The sequence below is a fragment of the Triticum urartu genome, chromosome 2A (assembly GCF_056163025.1).
Source record: "Triticum urartu cultivar PI428250 chromosome 2A, HENAU_Tu73, whole genome shotgun sequence".
NCBI lineage: Eukaryota > Viridiplantae > Streptophyta > Magnoliopsida > Poales > Poaceae > Triticum > Triticum urartu.
The window spans coordinates 438,729,671-438,736,936 of record NC_141874.1 but is presented as its reverse complement, the minus strand read 5'-3'; positions in this window follow the sequence as shown (position 1 = coordinate 438,736,936).

Sequence of the window (7,266 nt, the reverse complement as noted above, 5' to 3'; positions counted from 1 at the left end):
AAGGTAACAAGCGTCGGTTCCACGCAGGAACAATCTCTTCAGTGATGCTCAATCACTTTGGGTTTGTAGGTGTTTGGTTTGGGGTTTTGGGTTTTTCCTCACTTGATGATTTTCGCTCAAAGTCCTCGGAGGATGGGATGCTCTCAAGGACAAGTGTCAGTTTCTCGCGGAGCAGCCAACCAACTAGTGGTTGTAGGGGACGACTATTTATAGCCTAGTGAGCAGCCCGACAAGATAAGACATAAATGTCATTCAATGATATGACCGTTAGGTGGATAAGATATTTTGGGATAGCTAGCGCATAGCACAGCAACGATCGGAAATTTGAGGTTCAAATTCCTCAGGGCTATCATGTTCCTCACTTGTAGGCAATCCGCACTGGTGAATTCCTAACTCCTCAGTCAGGACAAATTCCTCAGAGACCAGAAGAACTTTGTCTCTATTACTAAAGAAATTGACTGAACTATATGAGATTTCCAATGGCTTCACTTGAAGGGATTGGTAGGTGTAGGATTTTGAGTTGAGCATCACATGGAATTTTTTCTTTAGTTTTACCTCGACCCCCTTTAACAGTACGGTTTTCCCTATGACTCAAGAAAGAGAAAATGAAACTACGAAAAAAAAAGTCTTCACGCTTCATGTTCCTCGCATCAATACCAAGTCTTTAGGATCACACCAATTTCTTCACTTTCAAAGTCTTCATAAAACCGAAGTCTTTAGTTGAAGACATTCATTTTTAGGGGTCGACTTTCTCTATAAATATCAAACTCCTCATGGACTTACAGATCTGTGTACACTCACAAATGCATTAGTCCCTTAACCTATTAGATTTCAATACGCCAAAATCACTAAGGGGCACTAGATGCACTTACAATCTCTCCCTTTTTGGTGTGTGATGACAATATAGGTTAAGTTTTCAACAGGGATAAACATATGAAGTGTAAATACTGATATTGAGGAATTTGATTGCAAGATATAGAAGAACTCCCCCTGAAGATGTGCATATGTGAGGAATTTGCTTTTGAGAAGCAATGCACATTGAAGAGTAGTATCAGGGAGATCTCCCCTTATATCTTGTAATTCATACACACATTTAACATATGATATGAAGAATTTGAAATGCATGATGAACTATGGTGACTGATGTAATTCATGCGTGCATTATCATACATGAGGAAACAACATGCAGAAGAACATAGCGAAAGTATCAGACCACCATCGGAGTTAAGATTACAACTCGATCCAACAAAGTTTTCAGAAGAACGAGAGTTGTAACTTAGCAAAAAAACACCCATATAGATAGACTGCTTGAAGACTAACTCAAATTTCTCCCCCTTTGTCATCGAATGACCAAAAGGGATGAAAAGTGAGGACTAACGCCCCTAAAGAATGTTATCATGAAGTCGGTGGAGGAGCGCCAGCGTTGTTTGGGTTGGTTGTTGAAGTAGGGCATGCCGCAGTGTCGTCCAAGTCTTCATTTTTATCAGTCTCGCGCGATGAAGAATAAGAGCTGGCCACCAAGTGAGGAACTTTGACCTTCTTGAATTTCTTCGAAGGTGGCGGAGACCAGTCAAAGTCATGCTTGAAACCCATCTTCTTGAGGTCATCTTCACCGTAGAGATGAGATAGTACAGCCCAGGTGCGATCAATTACTTCATGGAGGTAGTAATGGTTCTTCTTCACTGAATTCTGAGTGATGGTCATGTTCTGAAGAATTGAACCAAACTGACGCTTGACCCATTTATGGTTGTGAACGACCTTCTGGTGAAGACAGAGGAGAAGCTCACGATCAGTCAGCACCCTTGGAGTTGTGCCTTCAGGATTTTGCTTTGAAGCATTGGCAGCAGATCATGAGTGGCAGAGTCATCATTGGTGGAGTAGGATGCAGCTTTGCGGAACTGTCCATCCAAAGGCCGAATGCCTTCATCGATGATAGCAGATTTGCTGTTCTCAGGAAATAGGTCATTTGAAGACTTCAATGGGCGGCAAGTAGCTGAGATGATTCTGAAAGTCGGCCTTGTAATTGATTGAAGACCTTGATCTGAGGAATCTCATAATCCAAGGAGCACAGGGCTTCAACTCAAAAGGTGACGGTGCAACATTGGCCAGAGTCCTCATGAAGAAATCATGGTAGTTGATTGGAACGCCATGAATGATGTTGAATAGCAAATTCTTCATGATGCCAACAACTTCTTCATTAGAATCATGGTCTTTAATAGGACTCGGGGTCTTGGTCAGAATATGATAGATAGTCCTTGGCACATATAGCAATTCCTTCACGAGGAATTTGGTTTTGGGGGCTTGACCAGGCTTCAGCGGCTTCATCAATACTTGCATGTAATGATCAAATAGCTCAAGTTCATGGTAGATGAGCTGCGCACCTTCAAGGCGAGGACTGACAGGCAAGGCATGAAGCAATTTAGAGGCCGGTGCTTTGAAGTGAGTGTTTTCTATCATCTAGTCCAACACCCAAGAATTCACATCATCAGCATTGCCGGTGATGTGCAGCGTCGCATAGAACTGAAGAATTAGTTCTTCATTCCAGTCAATGATATCGGTGCAGAGGTTGAGTAGCCCAGCGTCATGAAGAAAACTGAGGACTGGGGTGAAGCAAGGCAGCGATTCCATGTCAACATGAGGAATATGCTCATGGTCGAAGATCTTGTCTTTGTCAAACAGCAGAGAGGAAAAGAAATTCATCCGACTTGTTGTCCAAAAACGCTTCCTTCAAAGACGAGTAGAGTCATATGGGGTGTAGTCAGTGAAGAATACATGCTCATGAAAGAAGTCGTCTGCTTTGAATTTCTGCTTCTTTGAGAAGGGATTCTTTGGCTTGGGCTGAGGAGTATCAGTCAATGTCTTCGCAACCTCAGGAATCATAGTCTCAGGAGCCATAGGTTGAGGAATTTCAGTGCTAATATCTTCAGTGGCAGCCTGGGTCTCCATTTCTTTAGCAGCACGAGCATCAGCACTAGTGGCTGGAATTTCTTCAGGTATGGTAAGAAGAGAAGCTTGAGGTTCTTCAGAGCCCATAGGAATTTCTTCAGTCTAGATAGGGGACTGGGGAATCTGTTGCAATGGGGTGAATAGTGGTGAATTGGGGTGCTGACTTTCCCAAAAGTCATCATTTAGAATAGGAGTGGAGCACCCAATGTCCATGTCTTCTTCTTGTACATCAATTTCCTCAATGCCTCCCTCTTCAGTTGTGAACTGAGGCATGGGCGATGATACCAATGGAGTTGAAGGGATATCCTCCACTTCAATTTCTTCATCCAACTACTCTGAAGAAGCAGCAGAAGGAGCATCTTCATCAGATCCACTTGGGATCTCATAATCCTCACCAAAGGGAACGAGTTCCTTTGATGGCATGCTCGAAACAAGAATAGCATCAATGGGATTGTCAAAAGAGCTTGTCAAAGTCTTCATCTTCTTTGGTACTAGAGACTCTGAGGCGGCTGATGCTTTCCTTTTCTTCACGGCTGCTCGCTTCGCAGCTTTGGTTTTCTTCGCTTCTGATGCAGAAGGAATAACTGGGCATGGTGTTGGTGTAGGAGGAGCAGAGGAAATTGGTTCATTGTCCTCCAGCGCAACTGATTCAGTTGCCTTGGCATTGTCAGTGTCTTCAGGCGCAGCGACAGATGCTTCAGCTAGCCTGGCTTGTTATTCAGGCACAACACTAGTGGTTGCCCTGGCAATTTCATCAGTGGCTGGAATATCTTCATTAGCCCTGGTACTTTCAGTTTCTTCAGCAGCCTGATTTACATCAACGGTGCTGGCATGACCTGCAGTTGGCTGGGCAGATGCATCAGCCTAAGGAGATTCATGTTGCGTTGGAGCAGCAACATTTGAGATGAATCCTTCAGCCAGTTTCACAAATATGACTTTGGCTCCAAGACAATTTGCACAGTAGACGTTGAATTCATCACTGAGTCCTTTGATCTCAGTTTGTATAGCCACAAGTTCATCAGTTGTCATTCTGACAACGTCCTTCTTCAGAAAGCGCTCCTTCTTGTATTGAGCTTTCTTCAGCTATCTGGCCTTCTCAAATTTCCACTTTTCTTCTCCAATGAAGGCGGTCAGCATGTGACTCTGGCCAGGAGTGAGCTTGAAGTCTGGCATAGGTGTGTTAGGGTCCTTGTGCCAGAGATCAATGTACTCAAGGATCATCTTGGGATCCAGAAGAAGAGGCACTTCACTTCCTTTGGCTCTAGCGGCCCTTTGATGTCTATCTCTGATGATTTTAGCGAGTTCATCATCATCAGCTTCGTCATCACTGGACATCACATTAAAGGCAACCTGCTTCTTGTGAGGACTTGGTCTAGAGCCTCGTCCAGTAGTGGCCTTAGTCTTCAACAGAATGGGGCCTGTTGAGGATTGCGGAGGAGCTGAGGAACTTGCGGAGCCTCCTAAGGCAATTGAGATGCCTTCGGTCCTTTGACACGGGGGGGGGGGGATGCACAGGTTCTGATGACTTTGCCAGAGGAGCTGAGGTTTTTACAACTTGAGGAACTGGGGCAGCTTGAGGAATTGGCCATGAGGGCATTGATGAGCTTGGCCATGAGGGCATTGGTGAAGAACTAGGCTTGTGAGCTGGCTTCTTTTGCATAGACTTCCTGGGCTTGCTAGCAGCAGCAACAGTAGCAGAGTCTTCATTAAATTTCCTCACTGCTTCTTTAGCCATTTTGGCTAGCTTCGCTTGCCGTTTTGCCCACTCATCAGGATAGTCCTCACCACGCTTGAGGCTGGTGGGATCAGCTTCTTGGCTAGGTGCCAATGGAGGTCTTGGGCAAGGAGGGTGAAGAGTGAATTTCTTCATGTACTTTAGAGTGACATACATGTACTCCCTCCATTCCTATGCCCATCTCCTCTCTATCATTTGTATGCACACCTTGCGCTGATTCTTCTTTTCCTTGCCATGTTTGGCCTCATCAGGAGTACAATATTTTTCATAAATGTCCTCAGGGATCTCAAATGCTGTGTTGACTTCCAGTCTCTTGCCTCCCTTCTGAGGTTTCTTGCCATCTGCCATATTCTTCAGCTGAGGATTTTAAACAATTGAGTTCTGTGAAGAAGTGTGCAATTTTTCTTCGAGGAACGCTGCAAATGAGTTAAGTTGATGAGAACTTAGTGATTCAGCACCGGACATGAGTACCTGTGAACAGAGTATAGGTGCGAGGAATTTGGAGAGGTCATATGCGTTCTCGGAAGTTTTTGCAAAAAGAACAAGTTTGAAGAATTTGACAAGTGGTGTCTTGAGGAATTTCACTAAGCGCCTTTTGACTTAGGTTCCAGAGTTGTATAGATTGAAAATCCACACAATGGAGGAATCTTGAAGAAAAAATGTTGCTTAAAAGAAATAGATCAAGAACAGATGCTTGTGTGAGGTGTTTAAAGTGTGGAAGTTGAAGAATAAACACCTTTTGAATATTCGTGTAAATCATCAGAATCAATAAGGGCGGTAAAAGTAACTTTTAATTACCCTTGACGAAGAACACGACGAACTGGGAATGTAGATTGGAAGTTCGTCAGTCCAAATCTTCCACGCCCTAACTTGGCAGAGAAAGACAGCTACGGCGGCAGCGGAGTGAAGAAATCCACGGTCAAGGCAGTGAAGCTCTTCATCACCGACAACAATGGAAGTAGCGGCAGCACTAGGTCAGGAAGCTTGAGTGAGGGGAAGTGAGGTCGAGCAAGGTAAATGCAGTCTGAGGAGGTGAGGGGTATATACAGGCAAGGTGAAAACCGCTCGCCCGAAGAAATTGGACGAATGTGCCCCTAACTCTTCTCATCCTAGCGACACGTGTCACCCATGTACAGAGCGGTGGCGATCGTGTGAGATCGTGGGTGAATGGATAATTCTTATCGTGGGATGTGGAATAGTTTAGGCGGCAAAAAGGCGAACATTTAGATAAGAAAATTTTAATGTTTCGTTCACAAATTCTTCAGCTGACAAGGACACAGTGAAGATTTGTGAACAGACTGGGTTGAGTATGGCATAGAGGGGGAAGGGTCCGATCACATTCACTTAGCAGAAAAGGCAACTTGAAGAAATAGCAATAAGCGAATGCTGTAGAGGACTAAAACTCAAATATATATATATAGTCAATGAAGAACACAATCGAAAAGAGCAAAGACAATGAAAAGTTGAAGAATTTAAACAACTGAGGAATTTCAAAACCTGAAGAAATACTCAAATTGAAGATGTTCAACTTTTTTTGGTGGCGTGACTGTCGTGTCAAAATCGGCGGATCTCAGGTAGGGGGTCCCGAATTGTGCGTCTGAGGTTGATGGTAACAGGAGACAGGGAACACAATGTTTACCCAGGTTCAGGCCCTCTTGATGGAGGCAAAACCCTACGTCCTGCTAGATTAATATTGATGAGTATGGGGGTTACAAGAGTTGATCTACCACGAGATCGTACTGGCTAAAACCTAGAAGTCTAGCCTATCTGATTATGATTGTCTCTACGGACTAAGTCCTCCAGTTTATATAGACACCGGAGGGGACTAGGGCTATACAAAGTCGGTTACAGAGAAAGGAATCTTTATATCCAAACGCCAAGCTTGCCATCCACGCCAAGGAGAGTCCCATCCAGACACGGGTGAGAGTCTTCGGTCTTGTATCTTCGTAGCCCATCAGTCCGGCCCATGTCCAACAGGCGGGACGCCCGAGGACCCCTTAGTCCAGGACTCCCTCAGTAGCCCTTAAACCAGGCTTCAATGACGAGGTGTCCGTCGCGCAGATTGTCTTCGGCATTGCAAGGCGGGTTCCTCCTCCGGATACTCCAATACAGTCTTCGAATACGATTAGCATGTCCGGATCTACAAAACAAGCACCACACACCACCGTAGAGAGTATAACATTTCATGAGTCCAATCTGCTGACAATTTTTGATAATGTGACACCACGTCATCACCCGGTCATTATTTTGAACCGTTTTTCGGCCTGCCGCTTCGAGATGTGGTCTCGTTGGCATGTCTTGTCAAAGCAGAGATCGTGTCCCCTTATTACGGGATTCTCATCAATACGGGCGTGGGTAATCCAACCGTGCCGTTTGCACGGCCCTTGGGAACAGGCGAGTTTTAAGGTGAGTGGGGAGGCGCTTGATATTCACTGCCTTTATAAGGAGATAAGGATTCTCTTCTTTCACCCACACCTTCCCTGTCTCTCTCTCTGCCCTCCCATTCTCGAGCTCCAGCGCCCAAGTCCTCATCTTTTTCGCCTCAAGAAAGCACTCGACCATGTCCGGATCTGGAGCGCAAGGCA